At 34.7% G+C, this 20,987-nt stretch overlaps 1 long non-coding RNA gene across 26 annotated transcripts in view; it reads left to right on the top strand.

The window, feature by feature from the left end:
• Positions 1 to 20,987, top strand: part of LOC141376652 (uncharacterized) — a 149,553-nt gene that overhangs the window by 10,276 nt on the left and 118,290 nt on the right. For 3 of the 26 annotated variants that reach the window (XR_015502808.1, XR_015502806.1, XR_015502805.1), the window contains exon 3: positions 3,091 to 3,212. The exons of 22 other annotated variants lie outside the window; for them this stretch is intronic. This is a non-coding gene — a long non-coding RNA (uncharacterized LOC141376652). Of the gene's footprint in view, positions 1 to 3,090; positions 3,213 to 5,073; positions 5,208 to 20,987 lie in introns of those variants that run through there. One more of the 26 variants, XR_015502807.1, reaches the window with a different exon arrangement.

Here is a 20,987-nt window from a genome sequence, read left to right as displayed (position 1 = left end):
CTTGTTTAAATCTTGTGGGCTGCAATTTATGATGGTGTATCCTCAAAATAAGTGTTAGAATTTTTGCACCTTTTATGCTCATCCCCCTCCAGATTTCTCTAGGAAAAAAAAAAAATGATTTCATCTTAACTTCCAGACAACGTAATGAGCAAATGAATCACACCTTTTTATTCGGCGCTGTGATTTCTCACTCTTTGCCTGAGCAGCGCGGCGAAGCTGAAAGCTCTCACCTCTGCTGCCAGATCTTGAAGTGCTCAGAGTCCCTGCAAATTGTCTCTCATCCTCTCGTTTATCTGCTCAGGGAGAAAAGCCCTCCGTATCTCTCATGTCGCCTGTTAACACGGACATGATGTTCCTCTTCAGAGCCCTCCAAATGGAGCTGTGATACATTCTTATCAATCCGTCAGGAGCTGTTTCTATTCTCTGACGATTTTGAGCTTGTTTTGACATGTTATGCAACTATTTTTATTGTATAATTTAGCTTTATTTCTTGCTAAGTAAATTTTTGCTATCGTTGTTTGATCTAGTTAGTTATGCTTATGCAACACAGTTTTTGAGGATCATTTAATTGAATGAATATTTAGTGAACTTTTTTTGAGGACATTTTAAATCATTTAAGAAGTTTTATAAACTAATTTTGAGAGGAGCACATGATATGATTGATAGGCAGGTCTCTCATCCGCAATCATCGATAAACCAATCACATCAATCCAAGCATACAATAAATATCCCATCTTCACCTTACTTCCCTATCTTTGTTTTTGAAGAATCCACCCAATCTTCCCCCTTTCCTCCTTTACCAGGGGGAGCTCTCGAGGCCTACCTGATCTCAGACCCCTCCTTTAATGTTAAATGACCAGGTGGGAACCCTGGGCTCAATTATCTCTGAGCTCAGGGTTCTCTCCTGAGACAGCATGCCAAACCTGCAATTAGTATCAAGCAATATCTAAGTGTGATCTCTTGAAATGTGAAATTCTCTTAATTTTCTACATGAGTTAAAGGGGACCTTATATGCAAAAATCACTTTTATAAAGGGTTGAAACACCCCCTACAGTTGTGTGGTAACAGTCTGTGAATATAGCCAGCATTTAATGGTAAAAATGTGTTTTTTCTATTATTTTTTTATAATCACACTTGATAAAAACAGTCACACTGATTGACATTCTCCTGTTGTGTCATCAGAAGGGGAAAGCCCCGCCTATTAGTGACGATCTCTCCCTCATTAGCATAGGACATTAAGCTGTGGTCACACTGGTCTATTCTCCCCATAGACTTCTATTCATACGTACGCGAATGCTTCAGACTGGAAAGGCAAGCTCATGCGTCAAGTTTCTCAGGTCGCTACGTTGAAAAGTTGAAGCTTGGTGAACTCTGACCTGCGAAATCACATCACATAATTGAGTGAGACCAATCGAATATCAAAACAGGACCTCTTTGGACAGAAATTTAAAACACGGACCAATCGCTCACTTTTTAAAAAAAATGTTTAATCATCTTGTTTAATCCCGTCCCTTTTCACAGCGCCGTACGACACAAAATCTAGTGTGACCGCAGCTTTAGTCTTGTTTTTGAATATGCCATGCTGACACATAGGCATTTGTAACTCCGCCCTCTTTAGAAAAAAGCACAATCTCATTTGAATTTAAAGCGACAGTCACCAAAATGCCGCAATTGTTAAAGTACATAAAATAAAGATGCCAAAATAATCACAATTCACACAAATCTGCAAAAACAGTTGATAACACTCTGTTATTCATGCCAGTCTAGTAGTAGTCCAGCAATGTGGTCCTGCATTGTTGTTTTATTTGTCAAATATTTGCTTATGTATTTATGGACAATGGCTGCATTCAAAATGAATTTAAATTCACTATTAGATCATTAGAAAAGTATGTCATAAATTTGAGTAGTATACAGGGTATTCATAGATAGTACTTTCACCATTTGTTGTTATCACATGACCTATCCACATCAGTTGTGTCACTTCGTAAAGTCTAGAAGCGATACAGTGTGGATACTGGCATCAATATAGCTTAATTCTTGTGACACAACAACAATTATTATTTTTACATTACTATGAGAGGTAGGTTTTGTTTTTGAAGAATCCACCCAATCTTCCCCCTTTCCTCCTTTACCAGGGGGAGCTCTCGAGGCCTACCTGATCTCAGACCCCTCCTTTAATGTTAAATGACCAGGTGGGAACCCTGGGCTCAATTATCTCTGAGCTCAGGGTTCTCTCCTGGGACTTGCGCTGGGGGTAGGCGTTAATAAAAATACTATTTAATGGGTAATTTAATGATTAATATGAATATGATTTTTTTTTTTTTTACATTTACTATGATAGTTGGGTTTGGGGTAGGGGTAGATGTTAATAAAATACAATTAATGGGTAACTTAATAGATAATCTAAGTAATTCTTTTTAACTTTTAGTCACAGCTGTATCCATATATACTGTATACCATATATATATATATATATATATATATATATATATATATATATATATATATATATATATATATATATATATATATATATATATTTATTTTTTTTTTTACCTTATAAGGAGCTGAGCCCCCCTAAAATAAAAATCCTAAAATCGCCCCTGTTCTCGCCTACTGTTTTTAATTCATTTATTTATTAACTTTCCTTCAGCTTGGGCTCTGATTTATCAGGGGTCGCCACAGCGGAATGAACCGCTAACTGTTCCGGCACATGATTAGAATGCCCTTTTAGCTGCAACCTAGTAATGGGAAACACCAATTTATACATACAACTTGGCTTGCATACTCTCTTGGCTTGCATACTTTCCTACTATACAACAGTGAAGTATACAATTTCAAATGCAGCAAATATTTTGGTATTTCACAACAACATGCACTTAGTAACCTGTTTTCAGGCTCCCAACTGGGCCAAAATGCACAAAGTTAAACATTTTATTGTGTAAAGTGACATTTTCATTTTTTCTTTTTTTTTTACTAAATTGCCTTTAACCTAAACTTTTTTACCGTGTTTAAAGTGAATGCATCACCATTTGTGATATTATTGTATTGCTGATTAACTAACAGTACTTTTTTTGCTTATCTGAACAGATATGTGGCATCATATCTATAAATATGGGTGTTCTCAAGAGGGCTGCCTAGTGACATGGGATTATCATTTGACAAAGCAACCAGTCCTGTCTTACTATTTTCTCCTGTCAGACCAGGTCGCGGTGAGTCACCAATCATCTTTTACACTCCAAAAAACAAAGACGGATGATTGAAAACTGTAAGCACTTGAATCTTCTGTTATTGTGTGAACCAGTTAGTGTGTCGTCAGCCATGAAAAGCTAGTGTTGTTGGTGAAGTTGCATAGGAGACTGAAACAATCACAATTGTAAAAAAAATTTTATCCGATTTGATTAGTTGAATAGATTAATTGATAGATCTTTGATAACTTAATTTAAAAAGTGTTTTTAGTATTGTACACAAAATGTTTTTGTAATATATAAACCCAGCTAATAGTCAATGTGTACTTATGAAGTGAAAATGACTGCAATGCACCACAGACTGCATGATTATACTGTAGTTCTTGTGAAAATAGCAATGCCTTCTGTGTGTTCTTAGTTTGGTTTGTTTGTCAGACTTTGTTTTATTTCTGAGACTCTTCCATGAGTAAAGAATAAACTGTTTAAACTAGTCAAATACACTAATTGGAATAGCATGAAAGCATTAGTGTGGGATTTTGGGCTGTTGTTTTGCAATGAACTCCAAACTTTGTCTTAAGAGCATTACGGCAGTGACATTGTATACTCTTCCCAAGTAAATTACAAAGCAAAGAGGCTCATTTTATAGGGAAATTACACAAGGAAGGAGTTCGGGGTTCATAGGGGAATGAAGGGCATCTTATCATCAGATTGTACAAGGACACTGTTTAATACTGCTGGTTTTGAGCTATTTTTTTTGTTTAGTTCATGTAATCAGTAGGAAGTTTATATACGTATACATATATGAATAAAAATACATGCTTCAGCTTATATTTTTCTGTGAAACCGCAAAAATGTTCAGTAACATACATTACATTTGACTGCAGGTTCTGTGTAAAGCACAATTAATATTTACTGGAACATTTATTCGACTAATAAAAGATTATTTTCATGCAGTAATTTGCAAAAAAAAACTTTAATAATATGTTTTTAAAAAATTTTTTTTTAAATGTAGAAACCTAGTAGTTAGTGCATCGACACAGGGCTCTTCGATGTCTACGGTGACCTGAGTTCGATTTGATTCCGAGGTCCTACATTATGTCCTATGCCTATGCTTCTACTCTCCTGTCAATTAAAGGGGAAAAATATATATAAAACCATATTTTTTTAATAACAATATATAGACAAGCGGTGCAAAAAAAATCTTCCTGTATAATCATGCGAAAGTTCTGTGTGACTCGCAAAAGTGCCCTCTGGCCTAACATAATATGCACAGCCAACACAGATTTTGCTAAATCGAAAGTTTGATTTTGTAATGATTCAGGCTATGACAACAAGGGTTGGATCCAAGCACAGCTTTTATTAAAAGTAATCGGGCAGACAAGATTCAAAACAGGTGGAGACGGTAGCATACAGCTAATCTTAAAGAGTAGTTGTGTAACAGGCAAATAGTCAAGGCAGGTGGTACAAACATAAACAATAAAACAAACAAGGGTCAAAACGACTAGACTAGACTAGACTAGAAACCGTGTTGTAATGCTTACTACAATGAAACAATACTGAGCAAAGATCTTTGTGAAAGTGGTGCTTATATAGTGTGTGTAATCAGTGTAAACGATCTGCAGCTGTGTGTGTAATTAAAAAACATCAGGTGTGAGGTGCTGATGATTCTGGGATGTGTAGTCTTGTTCAGTGGTGGATGTGATGTGTGACTTAGTGATTGTGATTAGATTTTGTCAATTGATCATACAGTACTAATGTTTAGTTTTAATTTTTGTTTAAGAACATGATAAGCTGTTTCACTTGGAAATATGCCTAATTAATAAAACTGGTAAGCTTATTTCCTGCTATTTGCCAATTTTAACCCACATTTTCTGTCTCATTCTAGGACACTCCTCTGAGATTATTGAATGTATCATCAAGCATCCCTAATTGTAAACATTTTCCAAATGCGTCTTCACAGAAGGAACCCAAATTGTTGCATTGTGACAATATACGTAGTTTCAGGATTACAGGCTTTGATTTTTATCCTCAACAGACAGCAGTAAATAACTCATCAGGTCTGTTGCAGGGATTTGATTTGGGACTCAATAGCGTGTCTGTTCATCTTGCCACTGCGAATGTCATCAAGAAACATCTGGCCTGGAGCAGAGACAATGGGAAAAGTTTCCTTCCAACCGAGTCATGACTTAAATGATGTGAACGTGAGAACTTACAAAAGCATGAATATATGCATGAATTATTGGCAACACTTTTCATATTTTTATTCAGATTGTGCAGCTTTTGTTGAGGATTTAAGGCTTGTTTTTAAGTCGTGCATTTCCTGAAGGACTTTAGATGGGTTGCTACTGATGTGAAGTCAGAAAACCTTTCTAAGCTTGCTTTTCTTAAACGTGTCTTGGCTTTGAACGCTGACAGTGTTTACCAAACAGTTCATTTTTTTTGTTCCAAGTTTTGTAGGAAAGCTGCTAATCCATATATATTCAACAAACCCATTTGGGATTGGAATTGATAACTTTTTTTCTTTTCAAGGTCATTTCACGACCTGTAGCCATTTCCGTTCGTTCTGTAGAGTGTGCGTTCATGCCTTACTATCACTCCTGCTTCACTCTTTCTATCTGCCCAACACTTTTCATTAAAAGTCATAGGTTTGGCTTTGGGGCACTGATCAAATGGGAAAAGGAAATACATTTTCATTCCTTGCAGATATTTCAGAAGTACCTTATATTTACATATAGATTGAGTATTTATCGGCAAAGCTGCAGTGAGGGCAGATTCTCTTGTAGTTCATTTTCTGAGGCCTTGTTGGATTTATGTTTTTTTTTAATGGATTGAAGATGTTGAGTGTGCAGTTGTAATTATTTGAACTGGATGTCTACATTATATGAACGTGTTACAAAGGTTTGTGAAGGTTTGGACTTCTATTATACACTTAGTTTTTGACTATTTGTGTTTTGTTATACGTTTATCACCAAATTCATTAACAGGGATCATTATCATTTATGGTTCTCCCATTTGTTCACTTTATTCTCAGTTTTATCTTTCATTTAAACTCGCTGTGCCATCAGCAGACTGCATTGATCAAGTGTTTTTAACCTGCTCTCTCTATACCGGTACTGGGTCATAGGGAGTTGTTTTTAGAGACTATATTTGTGCATAAATGACCCCTATGTTTGTAGAGTTTTAGAAAGTAAGGACAAAGAAAACCATCTGTGGTTCTGTTCTGGAATTCTTCAGTCTTTGTTTTGGTGATTTATCAGGTGTTTGAGGCATCTGAGGAATTTGAAAAAAGTCCAGACTTCTTTATGTTGTCTTGCTATAGCTACAAAATGACAATAGCTGCATTTTTTGGTTCTGTAGTTTGTAAAGGTGAAGCAGGAAGAACTACGACCGGATGAAGGTAGCTCTGACCTTTTGCAAAATATGTATACATAAATATGAGGGGTCAAAGATAAATGGGTTTTTAGGCGCCCAAACAATGAAAGTGAAATATATTATAATTTTATAAATATGATTATAATTAGTTAATCTTTTTTTTTAAAAGAAAATATTTATTTTACAATATTTCTTATTTAAATTTGTATTTTTTAATAATGTTTTGTCCATTTAAAATGTGTCCTTTTTCCAATTTTATTAGTTTTTCTAAGCAAAATGTTGTTGGTTGTTGCTAGAAGTGATACAGCTGTGGCTGGAAGTTAACAAGAATTATTTATATTATTTATTAAATTACCCATTAATTGTAGTTTATTAATGTCTATCTCTACCCCAACCCTAAACCCAACCCTCACAGTAATGTGAAAATATAAATTTTGTTGTTCAATATCACAAAAATTATGCTACATTGATGTAAATATCTCTCCACGTGTTTGCGTGGGTTTCCTCCGGGTGCTCTGGTTTCCCTGACAAGTCCAAAAGCATGTGGAATAGGTGAATTGGATAAGCTAAATTGTCTGTAGCGTATGAGTGTGTATGGATGTTTCCCAGTGATGAATTGCATCTGGAAGGGCATCTGCTGTGTAAAACATATACTGGATAAGTTGGTGGTTCATTCCGCTGTGGCTACCCCAGATTAATAAAGGGGCATTTTAAATTTTTATACTTTGCCTCTATCGTTCAAACAACTAGGTGAAGAAAAAAATCATGGTTTGGGGTTACATTTAGTATGGGGGCGTGTGAGAGATCTGCAGAGTGGATGGTAACATCAACAGCCTGAGGTCAAGACATTTGTGCTGCCCATTACATTACAAACCACAGGAGAGGGCAAATTCTTCAGCATGATGGCGCTACTCATACTTTAGCCTCCACATCAAAGTTCCTGAAAGCAAAAATGGTCAATGTGCTCCATGATTGGCCAGCCCAGCCACCAGTTATGAACATTATCGAGCATGTCTGGAGTAAGATGGAGGAGGCCCTTTATATAAGCCACTTTTGATACCAAAACTAAAATTATTATTTGTTGTTTCTAAAACTTGGATAGGCGACAAGACTATTGTCAGGTAGTGTACATTTACAGGTCATAATGTAACTTTTTGATGATGGTGTAGTTTTATATTATCAATGCATTGACATTTAGTTTTCAGAAAAGTTAGTTTCATCTTAAAGTACTCACTTGCATTTAAATTGCTTTGTATATTTGTGTGTATGTATAACCTATGAAATAAAACTGAACTAACCAAACACATATTTAAAAATAATCAACAAAAATTTGTAATTAATAAATATTTCAACACATTATCCATATTAAGGAATCCTCTGTATGACATTTTCCATACATTCTGCTTTAATCATCAACACTGAAACACAAGTTGTTTGTTTAATTCCTGTTAAACAATTAAATCTAGGTCGAGCGCTTGTTGGACTGTTGTTACAGTTGGAAAACTTTCCCTCAAAGTGCTGTTCGCTGCTGATCAAACATTACCCAGGACAGCTTTCTGCTTTTTCAGTAAATACCTCAATGCTGCTTCACTTCAGCAGCCGTGTGGCATAAAAGCGCTTTTTGCAAATTGAAATAATGGTTAATTATCTGGATTGGTAACAGATGCAGCAGTCACCGCAACGTCCCTGCTGCCGGAGACCACAGTGAAGAAAGAAAATATACATTTGCCTTGCATTGCAGCCACCTGACTGCTGTTCAACATTCACTGTTCAACATGACACGCTGTTTTGAGAATGAGGGGAACGTATGTGGATTGAATGCATATGGCTGTTCATCGTTATCAGAGTTAATAATGCAAAATGTACCTTTTTTCCTCTGTTAATATTCTTTCATGTCAGTTTCAGAGATTTTTTTTAATAGACCATCTGTTATTTTCAACACACTATAAAAAGAGATTTCTAGAGTTTACTTTAAAAATGTTAGCAAACCCATTGCTTTTAAAGTGATTAGTTGACTTAACTTTAAGGCAAAAGGTTTACTTAAGTAAATTAACTGTGCATAATTATAAAAATTAAGTGAAGTTGATTTAACAATTCTAAGTTACAATAGGTTTATTTTAGGGCTGCACAATATATTGTTTTATACAACTGATATAACAGTTGTTATATAGTTGTGAACAGTTCTGTCTGGTTCTCGAATCGGGATTGGCTGATAACCGTGCAATATTCTACTAATATCATCACTTTTATATCTTCACACAAGGTATTACTCTGCTCACACTGTAAAAAGTTATATGATCAATTAGTCCTGACAGCATATGTTTTTGGATCATGGAACTTATTAAACTAAATTAATCATGTTCTAACTTATTTGCGTAAGTTACTCAAGCTGTTTTAAGTCAGTTTAACATATTATAAGTTCAATTAACTCATGAAGTTAATTTGATTTAGCTTAAAAATTTAAGGCAACCAGGATTTTTTTTTACAGTGTACATGAGTGCCAAAGTACTAAATTCACTACATCTTGACAAATATTGCAGCTGTAATGCGGAAAATAGTTTAGATTGCACCTATGCAGTTTAATTATAAGGATAGTGTCTATTTGAAAATATGTTTGCATCATTTCAGAGATGAGACTTCCAGTGCGTCGGCGACCATCAGCCTGTTATATTGAGCAAATTGATGGTTGATGTTCTGACACAAGATGACGACCGTATAATAAGCTGGAGGAGAAAAAAGTTTTTCTTAGCCTGAATTTGAAACTACAGTTGAACAAATTATAGAACAGGTAAGGGACATTTCAATCTCTCTCTTTTGTATTTTGTGTTGATGCAGTGTTTGCTTTGCTTTGGATTTTTCAAGGTAAATTTTTGAGAAATCCCAGTTGCAATGATATAGTGTTTCAGCATCGATATTGCAATGTGCATATCTGCAATAGTCATATCGCATGATGTGCAATATTGTGTTATGATTAAAGTTGACCAGCAGAAACAGTTCAGAACACATGAGAATTGTGCTGTTATTGCGGATTTTAACCCAAATGAAGAGCATTGTTTTATTTACACATATTAGTACTCAGTCACAAGCAATTTTACCATTTGTAACTTTAATAAAAAAAGAAGTGTATTGAATTATTTATATTGTAAAGACTTTGCAATGTGATAATACATTTCATTAATTGTGTACCTGAATACTATTTGACTATTTGAACCATAAAACACAGCTTATTTCACTTTTATCTTTGTAGTTTGTAATTTGTTTTATTTTTTCCATTTACATGAACATCAGTAATAGAATCATTTACCTTAATCTGAATAAGACAATAATATGATTAAGGTGTTTTCATGAGTTGCTTTTTGAATGTTCTTTTCATGATCCCGTATACGTGTTATAGCACATAATTTGATTAATGTCATTGCGTCACTACGCTATTCACGTTTCCTCCAGAGTTTCATGGAATTTCGGGTGTTTCATTTTTAATTTTTCACTTGCACTTTCATTTGGGAACTTTTCATGCATGTCCCACGTCACAAACGAGATATTGGATGCGAGTATGAACTATTGGAAGATGTTCATACCACACGCTGGATGACAAAAAAAAAAAAACTAAGCATTTTTCTGTGTATGTGTCTGGTCCTTCACTGACACGGTATGTCCAAAGAATAGTGTCAAACAGTGTGTGTGTGTGTGGAACATCCTCTCGCAAAAATGCAGTGAAAAGTCCTACCTGATGTTAATAGTTTGATTACAGTGTTTACATGTCTGTACTGCATAATTTGGTTAATTAGGCAAGTTAGGGTAATTAGGCAAGTCATTGTATAATGAAGCTTTGTTCTGTAGACAATCAAAAAAATATTACTTAAGGGGGCTAATAATATTGACCTTAAAATGTTTTTTAATAAAATTAAAACTATTTTCATTCTAGCCAAAATAAAACAAATAAGAAAAAATATTATCAGAATTACTGTGAAAAATTCCTTACTTTGCTAAACGTCTTTTGGGAAATATTTGAAAAAATTAAAATAAAAATTCACAATAGTGTAAATAATTTTGAATACTATATATATATATATATATATATATATATATATATATATATATATATATATATATATATATATATATATATATTATGTAGCATCATCTGGTGAAATTGTATATATATCACAATATTTATTGCAGAAAAACAAAATATCGTAATCTCAGATTTTTTTTTCAATGTCAAGCAGCCCTAGTTTGTTCTACTTGTCCGTTTAAGGCATTAAGTTTACTCACTTTTTTTTTTTTTTTTTAAGTAAAGCGATTAATCGCTTTTTATAGTGCAAGTTTCCACCCAGCCAGTTCGCTCTGACAGGAGTTGAGGCTTTTTCTGTTATGCCATAATTTCTGTCAGAGCGCTGGAGGAAAGATCACCATGTTGACTTTATAATTAGCAAAATATTTCACCATGAATGGAAAATAAAACTCATTTAAGAACTATCCCAAGGAATTGCCAATTACCACAGCAGAAAGTGTCTTGTTTTAAAAATAGCACAGGAGTTGTTTTAATGTTTCCCTGAAGCTTTCCATAAGATACAGATTTGTTATTAATGATATGAGATTGTGTTGATTGACACATCCACGGAAATGTGGTTTTACTGTAGGCATCCTGAAATAATAAAGGGTGTGTAAAAGAGGTAAAAATGTGTTTGTGGTATGCATGTCTCTTCATAGACACATTCATAGACACAAACACATTCTCACAACTGTTCTATTCTATTCTATTCACATTTATAAATTGATAATTAATATGTGTATTAAAATATGCTCTTGTCTAGTTTTTTTCTGAGCAAAAGTTTAAGGAATACAGAGAACTCATATTATAGTAATTAATTGTCATTTTAAATCTTTATACTTTTTATTATCCCATAAACCTCTTAATCTCTTTCAAAGATTTTAATAATTACAGGTCAGAATATGTCTATTTAATTCTATTCTATTTGTCTTATCTATTTTGAACTGTTTTGAATTTTGATCTTACACGTTTTGCTAAGCTAAAAAATGTTGTATTGTTTAATATCAAATTTAAGTAAAAAATGGATAAACTCGCTTGTTAATAAAAATTTTTAAATGTAACCAAAGTTGGCTGTATGTCCATATTTTACCGAAATTTGTTTTTCATTTTCTAGATTTTCTAGGTGTTTTCATGGTATTAGTTTTACTCTTTTTCTCCTTTACTCTTTATTTTCTTCTATTTTCTGTTTCTACATAATATGTTAATAGATTTTCTCCATGTAAAGCAGTAAAATGCTTGTTCTTGTCAAAATGCAGTAAAATTTTTTTATTAAATTGATTAATCGTTTAAATCAAATAATTTCATTGTACTTTGAGTTGCTTTTTAGAAATGCTTTGTTTCATTTGCATGAAAATACGTAGTATAGATTTAAGTGCATGAATCAGACTGCTCTTGCGAAATAGAAAAAGCTTGTCACGTTTGTGCAAAACATTTACATTTTTTCATTTAGCAACGCTTTTTTCCTAAGTGATTTACAAATGAGGATAAAGGAAGCACTTAAAATCACCATTTCAGGAATGCTTACAAGGACATTGACAGAGATGCAAATGAAAATTCCTGCATCAGGTTGTGCAAACTGAAAAAAAGTGCTGCGTTCGGCCTCCGCTCACCCCTGTGGGTGTCGCTGAGGAATGTCCTTATGATAGCCACGTCCTCGGTGGTCGGACTGTCCCTCCTCTGCTTCATTGTGTTTTCTCATCCTTGTCCTTCACTCTTAAGACCTCCTTCTTCCCCTCATTGTTGGTGTCCTGTCCCCCTCTTCACCCTCTCATGCCCCCTGTCGACCCCTCACCCTGCTCCATACTAACCGGCTCTTCAGTTGCTGCATTCTTGGAGTGTCTGTCTATTCAAACCACTCTCTCTGCTCTGATGGATGGCCTGTTGTATTAATTTGGACAGGTTAGAGTCTATTCTGGTTTTTCACGCAACGTCCACTGCTCTGGTTTCATCACGTCACGACATATTGAGCTGTCATTTGTCAATTCCTAACACAGAGACCTTGGCCTTTTCGTTTGAGTTGCTCTTCATGACAATAGCAATGTCTCCATTTACTTAATGTTATGCGATTTATTATTTTTTTTAATGCAGTTTATAAATGCTGGACTGCAACTAGGCATGCAACAAAACCAAAAATTTCTGGATGGACTTGGCTGAAAAAAAATATTGTTATTATTATTGTTATTAATATTATTATTGTTATTATTATTAGTAGTAGTATTGTTATTGGATTTTCATAATATTATATAATGATTATATTATTTAATAATGATTACTAGTACTGGGTTAGAGTTGGAAGGCCTTATAAACTGTGAAGAAAACTGGGATTTAAATCATATGAATGAGTAATGTTTCACAAAAACAGATTACACAGCATGAGAAATTTTCTGAACATTAAAAAAATTACTTTTATTCCAAAAATTGAGTTTTATACTGAAGGAATTATCACATATGGCTGAGCTTACTCAAATTAAAGGAGGATCTAACTGAGTATATGTAGTATGAATATCATCACTAGCATCACTGAATGGAGGAATAAGTCTTGTTGCAACTCTCCCCTACTTAAACTTTAGACTGAAAATGGTGTGTCTTTCTGGAGATTAACTATTTGGACTGTGTTACTGTAAACTGATCGATGTTACTTATAATAGTTGGTGGTTCGTTCCGCTGTGGCAACCCCTGATAAATAAGTGACTAAGCCAAAAGAAAATGAATGAATGAGTACTAAATAATGTTACATTGTAAAACTTTTAAAATTTTACTCCAATTTAACTACTGATTTAACACAAGCCGTTAAAATAACCACATTTGTGACCCTGGACCACAAAACCAGTCAATAGGAATGGGCCAAAATTAAAAAAAAATTTATGCCAAAAATCATTAGAATGTTATATAAAGAAGATCGTGTTCCATGAAGATATATTTAGTAAATTTTCTACTGTAAATATTCATTCATTCATTCATTCATTTTCCTTTCGACTTACCCCCTTTATTAATCAGGTAAATGTATCAAAACATTTTGATCAGTAAAATGCATTGCTAAACAATTTTTCAGGCAAATGTTTCTCAAAATGTAGATTTATTTTAACCCTTATATTGCAATTAGTTACTTTAAAAAAGTAAACCCGTTAACTTTTAATAATTATGCACTTAAATTGTTTACCTAATACTTATAAGGCAACAAGTTTACCCTCTTTTTTTTTTTGTCGACTAATTGCTTTTTATAGTGTGTTTGCTCATAGTTTTATCTCTTGTCAAAATTTGCCATACCCTAACAAACCATGCATCAGTTAATTCACCATATTATTTATTCAGATTTATTGCAATGTATAAATCTCAATTTTCAAAAATTGACACTTATTACTTTTGGTTTTCCTAGTGCTGGGTTGCAGCTGGAAGGGCATTCGTTGTGTGGAACGTGTGCTGGAGTAAGTGGTGGTTCATTCCTCTGTGTTGACCTCTGATGTATCAGAGACTGAGCCAAAGGAAAATGAATGAATGAATGACTGGTGGTCTTGGGTCACATTTTATTAACAGTGAACAAGTTGAGAGGTGTCAGCAAAAAAACCTGACATTTGCATACTGTATTGAACTTATTGGAAAATATAGCATCCTTTCTGCATCCTGTACGCAGTGTCTACTGCTAGATAGATAGTGAAAACAGTGCATCATAACTTTTCTTTTTTTTGGTTCATATTTTGCCTATTTTTTTCTGTTGGTTGAAAATTTTTGGTGGCTGAAATTTTGGTGCATCTCTAATAGAAACCCCATGGTGTAGATCAGGGGTGTCAAACTCAATTCCTGGAGGGCCGCAGCCCTTCACAGTTTAGTTCCAACCCTGCTCCAACACGCCTACCTGTAGGTTTCAAACAAGCCTGAAGGACTCAATTAGTTTGATCAGGTGTGTTTAATTAGGGTTGGAACTAAACTGTGCAGAGCTGCAGCCCTTTTGGAACTGAGTTTGACACCTGTGGTGTGGATGGTCGTCAAATGAGGCAAACACTTTCTATACAGTAAGATATACGACAATTGGCTCAGTGGTTAGCACTTTGGACTCACAGTAAAAAGGTCGCTGGTTTTATTAACATCTACCCCCACCCCTAAACCTAACCCTCATAGTAATGTAAAAATCTAAATTCAGTTGTACAGTATCACAAAGATTATGCAACATTGATGCAAACTTCCACCGCTATCCCTTTAAGACTATTCACAGAACACCTCCCAAATTTTCCATTTTAAATCTTTATACTTAAACAACTAGGCTTTAGTCAATGTCAGGAAGGTTTTAACCACTGAAATACATGTCAAAATATTTACATATTTAGTATACAACAAGAAGGCCTAGTTCGAGTCAAGGCTGGACCAGTTGGCATTTCTGTGTAGAGTTTGCATGTGTTGGTGTGGGCTTCCTCTGCGTGCTCCGCTTTTCCCCACAGTCCAAAGACATGTGCTATAAGTGAATTGAATAAACTATAAACTAAATTGGCCGTATTGTGTGAGGTGGTTCATTCTGCTGTGGCGACCCCTGATAATTAAGGGACTAAGGCAAAGGAAATTGAATGAATGATCTTTTGTCATTGACTCACACAATTGTTCCTAATCAAGCAAGCTAACATATTATATTTGTTATGTAGGGAAAAATGACTATACTGTGGTTTCTCTATTTTTAGCAGGTTCCTTTTTATTTATTATTAAATAAATAGTAATCGAGAAAGTGTTTCCCAGAAACTAACAATTTTGTTTTTGTGCTTCGGAAACAATGTGCTACTCCCAAATTACTATTCATTATTCATTTATTATTCATTAACTGTAGATGAAAACCAACCCAATTTCAGAAGAACCCCATTTTGTGTTTTGCCAAATTAGTGGCTAATTAGTATGATTTTGTGCAAATGTGTACAGATAAGCGTTGTGAGATTGTGTTTATGAAAACTTCTAAATCAGGAAACTTTGTCTGTAGATACTCCAAGTTTAATTATCTATTTATTCTTTGCTGGATTTCTTGTATTGCATGTTATTAACTTCTGACCCGTAATAGATCATCAGTAACTCTGTATTTTGACATTACATTTAACATGAGCACTGTCAGACTAATTGAGTTTGACAGTGCTGTTGAATTGTAAACAATGTCCATCTAGTTTACACGCAGAATTACATCTGTCAGAAAGTATGTCATTTGTAGATCCAATGCAAATAAATTCTGCAGTCAGCCCAATCAAACTGCAAATGTGATCAGTGTAATATTTGTATAATGCCATGGAAACCTCACTTATGTGTTTGTGTCTTTTGTTTTGGTGGTTTGACATTTGTATAATAGCATGGCTTAATAAACGCTCTTTCGCATCCGACGCTTTTGAGCCAAGCTTTAAATAGGAAGTTGCCTGCGGGAAAGCTCTTATTCCTTTGTTATAAACATTCCTTTCTATTTATTTCTTCAGAAACATTGCTAATATATTTTCCTGATATAATTATTCTCAGCCACACCTCAAGTGACAGTGAACTTCCTTTAAGGTGAGAGCAAAATAGTGTTTCCATTTTCCAAAACATACTTTATGGAGGGTAGCATCCGGATCAAACACAACATAATTGCGTGTGTTTTTTTTTTTTTTTTGGCAGTTGTCATGGAATGTGCTTTGTGCTTTGTCCTCATATGAATAAATGCTGAAAGAGGAATGCAGTTTCCTTTTGTAGTGTTTGCCAAACATTTGGGAACACCCTGCTTTCTGACCCCGTGAGTTCAGCGCTGAACCAGTTGTTGTTCTCAGCTTTTCAGTTCAGCGTCTGTAGTGCTTTCAATAGATGTTAAAACTGGTTTCATAAGAGATGCTGTTATGTGGAAGGTATACTGATCATTTAATTGCTTTTAATTCACAGGCCACTAAAGCCCTGCTCACATTGTGAGATTTCAGCCTCAATTTTGTCATCTGAGACAAATTTAGGAAAAATGCTCACAGACAGCCTCTTAATGTCTGTTGCGATCAGATTTTTTTATCTGAAGTTCTGGCAGTGTCAGAAGATTTTAGACGCTTTCCTGCAATGTAACAACAGCAGCAATGAGCATCATTCCAAGAACCAATATGAGCAACGAATCTGATGATGCAATTCGCGTGACACTTCAAATGACCGCAGGGTTTTTTCTTATTGGTTTTATTATTAAATGGCACCTATGATGAAAATCATCTTCTGTAAGCTGTTTAGACAAGACTGTAGGTCAAGTTTGCTGCACGCCTGCTTTTGAGTGAAGCTCTCGGCCGTTAGATCACCCCTCATGCATACCTGTCAACCCTCCTGTTTTTCCCGGGATTCTCCCATATTTTACTGTTTTATCCCGCTATCATCCCGTAAAGGTATTTCTCCCGTATTTTCAGTCTTTCTCTGAACAGCCAAGCCTCCCTATACGCAACCCATACCGCCGAACCACCAGGGGTCGCCCCTTGCATTAAAACGTGAGTCTTCTGTGCTTTCGCTTTGTTTAGGAATGAAAACACTTATAAATAAATATTAAAAACGGCGCAATTTTATTTCTTTTTGATTACAGTTGCCTATACAATCCTCAAAACAGTCATATAATGGTGCATGACTGTCAGCTGACGCGCTCCATAGTGATAAACAGACGCTGTTTCCCAAACGGATTGTGTACACGCGATTTGAAGCGGAGAGAAAGTCTGGCTTTTGAGTGCGTGTTTAAACAGACTTACAAACATAATTAATAATTATTAACAAATAAGGATGTCAATCTTGGTAGTTTTTTTTTCAATTCAATTCAATTCAGCTTTATTTGTATAGCGCTTTTACAATGTAGATCGTGTCAAAGCAGCTTCACATAAATGGTCATAGTAACTGGAACAGTGTAGTTCAGTTTTTAGTGTTTAAGTTCAGTTCAGTTCAGTTTAGCTCAGTTCAGTGTGATTTAAAATCATTACTGAGAGTTCAAACACTGAAGAGCGAATTCATCGATGCGTAGCTCTACCAATCCTGAACCATGCGAGCCAGTGGCGACAGCGGAGAGGGAAAAAAAACTTCACCTGATAGGAGTGAAGAAAATAAACCTTGAGAGAACCAGACTTAGTTCGGCACGACCAGTCTCCAAACACAACTAATTTTGTCTTAAATGGGCATAAAAAGTAAGGAAGCAGTCGAATGCTTTCATTATAACGTTAGATGTGTGCATTTTTAAAGTGACACCTCTTATTTAATGTAATAAAAAAAAATTAATGAGAGATTCATTCGTTGCTCTTTAATCAGAATGTGTAATTTATACAGTGGTAAACGGCTAATGAGATTGATAGCTTGATTCCATTTCATTATAATAGCTATTAATTTTAATAAGCTGAACTGTTTGCTAATGTATTTTCTGCTAATGTATATATTTATTTTTCTTTTGTTAATAATAATTTTAAAATATATTACCGACCATTAGGGGGGTGGGGGGGAATTGAAGTTATTCGATTTCTGTGTTATTTTACCATGATAAAATGAGTTAAGCAGTATACTTGGTGCCGGTAACAAGGGTGGGCAGTGCTGAGAGCTGTGAGCCCGATGGGGCTGTTGTCTACAAGTGTCATGTCCTGTGATGGAAACATTTTTGTTTTTTGTTTACCTTTTAATTTAAAATTGTTGCATGTCCGCCAGTTCCTTCCTCTGAGTGAGTGAGTTTTAGCTACTTGTAGCTTTTAGAAAAAACAAAATACCCACAAAAAACTCATATATATATATATATATATATATATATATATATATATATATATATATATATATATATATATATATATATTTATATAAATAATTGCTAATGACTGATTTCTTTTATCTTTGCCATGATGACAGTACATAATATTTTGCTAGATATTTTTCAAGATACTAATATTCAGCTTAAAGTGACATGTAAAGGCTTAACTAGGCTAATTAGGCAAGTCATTGTATATTGATGGTTTGTTCTGTAGACAATCCAAAAAAATAACATTGACTTTAAAATGGCTTTAAAAAATTAAAACTTGCTTCTAGCCAAAATAAAACAAATCAGACTTTCCCCAGAAAAAAAGGAAATACTTTGAAAAATTCCTTGCTCTTTTAAACATCTTTTGGGAAATATTTTTAAAAAATCACAAAAATCACAAGAGGGCTAATATTTTTGACTTCAACTGCATGTATAGACATGTGAAAGTGAGTTATGCATAATAGGTGCCCTTTTTTGTCAGAAATGTTCTAGTTCTGGCTTAAAAGCATCGGGTCATCAGGATGAGCTCCAGCAGTAAATGTTTATGGCTTTGCTCTGTTGACTTCTGTATTCTCTTTGGGATTTTGTGTCGGCCGGTTTCTCTGTATTGGCTCTGGTCAATGGAAACCTCTGCCAAAACATACTCTATTACAATGGAGGAATTTTTAATAGACTTACTCAGCATTCACAAGAGTCTTTTTCAACAGCTCTCTATATTAGTATAAAACTAATATTGTGTGACTAAAGAAAAACATGGTTGTTCGTTTTCCTTTTGTAGACCCATAGTGGCTTATTCCCAAAGTCCCAAATTAATTTGAGGCGACTGAGGCTGGTTTCATTGAAGGGTTAGTTAAATGTATGCACACAGGACGTGGTTCGGTGTTTCTGTACTCTCGCTGCTCCTTTCTCACCTCAAACCCTGTTGTTTTTGATTTGTCTTCTTGACTTTTTGATCTCGTTTCCTACTGTTAAACAGTCCCAATGGACCCTATATTCAATATACAGCCTTTATTTTATTATTATTATTATTTTTTAAATAAATTAATAATACAATAAGTATAAAAAAATAGACTTAGTCTAGCAAAAATGTAAATGAGAGAGAAATTTCTTGTTGTATCTTATTGAATCATCCTCTTATGCAGACAAAAAAATCATAAGATAATTTGTCAGACTGACAAATGTTTGGTTAAAGGGAAAAACAAGTGCACACAACGTATAAACTATGGCATACAGTGCTCAGTGTAAATGAGCTCACCCCTCACAAATCTAGCTTTTAAATCAGTGGTTCTCAGCCACCGGGCAGCACTAGAAAGCATTAATTATTTCCGTTTTATTATCTGAACGATTTATTATTTAAAACAAACAGACATCTTTGGAAAGTTTCTTTGCCAAGGGGAAAAGGCCTAGTGAGGGACACGCAAACTGCCAAGGAATAGATCCGCAACCTATCTGTCAACAAATGAGGTGAATCCAGGATGTCTGTGAAAGAAGATCAACTGCTGGAAATGACGGAAGCCTTTTAGGGGCCATTCGTATTAGGGTTGGACAATGTCGACCAATTTGGCATCATACAATGTCTAATGTCTAACATCACGATGGACAATGGCATCGTTGTCATAGGCGGTGGTGAATTGATAATTAATGAATAATTATTTCATAACAAATTCATTATTTGTAGCCTACCGTTTCAACTACCTCACCCGCATGGTTTTTGTTTTACCCATAACAAAATCATAAATAAATAAAGATAAGTCACGAATTATCACATGACAATCACTTTTGTTTCCGTGGGACTCTGGCATGAATGGAGTGATCAGTGTTTTTATAATGGCGTCGACAAACTTGGTTGGTAGAAAATGTGCACAACTAACAAACCGAACAACTGTGTCTGAGGTTTTCGCTAAATTATCGACTATTAAAACTATTTGCCTTTGTAATGTTGGTAAATTAAAATAAAGTGGTTAAAAAGCCTAATGTTCCTACATAGATTGTTAAAAAATATTCAAGAATTATCAATATCGAATGATATGAAACATGATGCCGTGATTTTAAATTTTGTTTTTTGTAATATCGCCCAGCCCTAGTAAATTTTTTTTTTTTCTTAAAAAATAATCCCAACTAAAAGTGTGAGTCAGTTTAAATTGTAAATTCAAGTAGAAATCCCCGATAGTAATATTATTATGTTACAGTAACAAATGAGGTGAACTTACTGTAGTATTTTACAATGCTGTCTGGGCTCAGATGTGTGTCCGCAGGTGAAAACAGAGAACAGATGTGGTCATTTTGGCTCAGCGTCAGCACTTGTTTGGACACTCAATAGGGCCATTGTGCTGATGTGAACCTGATATCATTACCATACGGATTAAGTGGAACGAAACACTGCGCTAAATGAAACCTGGCAGCCACGCTCGCGTATGAGCCTTATTAATAGCTAATACACGCTGCTGATATATAATGTCTCTCATCGCCTTTTCTGCTAAAGCGTGCTGTGGACGGAGTGTGGATTGTGATGGGTTCGAGAGAGTCCAGCTTTCACTCAGTAGGAAGTAATTCAAGGATAAAAGTAGACAGATGTGTGTAGATTGATGTGGTTAAATGGATTAACTTTGAATGCTAAATTTCTGATGTGTTGATTGGGAGGTTGGCAATTAATGGTGTG

Source organism: Danio rerio, chromosome 11 (genome assembly GCF_052040795.2).
Source record: "Danio rerio strain M-AB ecotype USA chromosome 11, GRCz13ab, whole genome shotgun sequence".
NCBI classification, from domain to species: Eukaryota; Metazoa; Chordata; class Actinopteri; order Cypriniformes; family Danionidae; genus Danio; species Danio rerio.
Note: the sequence above shows the minus strand (reverse complement) of the source record. Positions and strands in the feature narration are given on the sequence as shown.